This window comes from Sorex fumeus, unplaced genomic scaffold (assembly GCF_029834395.1).
Source record: "Sorex fumeus unplaced genomic scaffold, SorFum_2.1 ptg000008l, whole genome shotgun sequence".
In the NCBI taxonomy this organism is placed as follows: Eukaryota; Metazoa; Chordata; class Mammalia; order Eulipotyphla; family Soricidae; genus Sorex; species Sorex fumeus.
The window spans coordinates 77,066,321-77,068,873 of NW_026606065.1; positions in this window are offsets into that span (position 1 = coordinate 77,066,321).

The following is a 2,553-nucleotide window of genomic DNA, read 5'->3' on the forward strand; positions in this document are numbered from 1 at the left end:
TCTTCTATTTTCTCAGCCCCTTTTGGCTCACCTTTTCTTACTCCTATAAATCAACCAATGTTAATATTTCAATTTAATTTTTCCTGTGATATATTAGTGGTCTTAAAAGTAAACTAATTTTCAGCTACTTCATAGGATGACAGTATTTCACCATAGTACCAAAAGTATCTCAATGCAATGATTGAGATACCTTTGGGAAAAAGTAGAAATATATTTGAATCTTAATTCTTCATCTTTTGAATTGTTACAATTTGAGAAGTTTCTTAATTTCTTTGATTGTATATATCCCTCTCTAAAAAAAAACCATTGTAATGGTCATATATATTACATATATATCGATGTATCTCTATACATATATTACATGTTCATCATGGTACATGACCTATGTAGCAATTTATTTATTATGGATCAGAATCTCTGTCCCACCAGTATTATGATGAAATCAATTCTGATGCTATAAGAAAAATCTTTGAGAAACAGTGCTCAGATGGATTATCCATTTCCTCCAAAGTTATCTGATATAAGGAATATGACATTCCTGTCCAGTGCTATTCTGACTGTATTCTCATAAATTGGTTTAAAATCATATTTCATTTAAAAAATTGCTGAGTATCTGATAAGATGAAGATGTAGAAACTTTTCTCCTTTTGGACATGATGGGAATTACTTTCTCTACCAATATAGCAAATAGATGCTATGCTGACAGAACTAAAATTTCATTACCAACTTTAGAAAGGTGTCTGCATTTACATGTTCATCCTACATAGAGAAAATTGTGAATTTATATGATTAATAAAATTAAATCAATTCTCCTAAATGCATTCAGTTAGCAATTTTATCTATTATTTGTCATTTATTTATATTAATCATTTAGATGAATTATCCTTTAAAAATCGAAGTTAATTTTTATGGAAGCTGTAAATTTTTCCAGGTCATAGTAAAGCCACAATATTTATAAACGTACTGAAGAGAACTATTATAATAGTAAGACACATTAAACCTAATGAAGAGAATTATTATAATAGTAAGACACATGTAAGAAAAGTTCCACAGTAAAATGTATAAAGTCACTAACTATCTAGTTTTAAATTGCTTTTTAGTTTTTATACTTTGGTAACATACTGACAACAGTATTACCATTGGTAATGTGCAGTTACCACACCTAAACACCACCAAAATGCCCAAGATTTAAGATTATTTCTAGTCCACCTCATCAATTTCCTTCCATTCCCCCTGGTTACCTCAGTCCTAAGATTCAAAGTAAAGGTTTTTTCATCATTCAATGCTATCCTTCCCATGTTTTTGCTGATTGTTTATTTGGGGGGTGGGAACTTTGGGGCTACACCCAGCAGCTAGCCCTTAATCCTGATTCTGTGTCAGGGATCACTCCTTACAGTGCTAGGTGACCATAAGCGATGCAGGGGACCAAACTGTGGTTAGCCATAATCAAGGTAAGCACCTTAACCCTGTACTATCACTCTACCCCAAATCCTCCCCATGTTTCAATGCTACACATAACCTATAAGTATTACATATTACATCCAGTCTTCGTCCTTCTACCTCTGGCTTATTTCATGATACCCTCCTGTTCCATACAAGTTGCAGATACTGGAAGATTTTATCTTTTCTTATATATAGATACTAAGCATCTTTTAAAATATAGGTTCAGTACTAAGTACTATGTACTTATTACATGCATTTTCCAAGAACAATTTTTAGCAAAGAATTTGTGATTTTACTTAGTTTGCTTTTTACTGAAGTAATATTGCATTATAACATCATGTAAGTTTGAGTATATCAAACTAAAAATCAATGATATATATTACATAATTTAACCCTTAAGAGTTCATTTCTACATCATACAATTGTCCCCATTGTCCCAATAAACAATTCTTCCCTTCTAGCAATGGAAGCCTAAGACTGTAAGTCTAATTGGTCTGAAAGTACAAACTTTTATCTAATTTAACTCCTTGTTTTATCTATAAACCACATACAAGTGTATTCATACGGTATTTGCATTTCTCTGTCCAATGTCACTCAGCATAATAACCTCTAGGCCTATTTATATTGTGACAAATTATATTTAAGATTTCACCTTTTTAAAGTGATGAACAGTACAATATTAAAAATTCATAAACTATAATGCATTTCAATATATACACTATTTCATTGTTTGTGTATATCTATATGTATATACATATGTATACATACATTTTATCATTGTTGCTGGTCATTATAAATAATACTATACTAAGTATGAAGATTAAAATATTTTTTAATTAGCATTTTGGTCATTTTTAGGTAAATAGCCAAAAGTGATATAATTAGATCACATGTGATTTCTATTCTTAATTTTTTGAGGAATATTCATACTACTTTCCATATGGCATGAAGGATTTACAACATTTTATGAAGGATTAAAACCTGGCAAGGACAGCAAAGTCAAATTGCCTAAGTCAGGAGACTCGTTTTTATCTAGAAAATCAGGTTAAAGAAATTCTGAAAGCTTAACTAACCTGTTTGTCGTAATCACTGAAAAATTCTGATTATGTC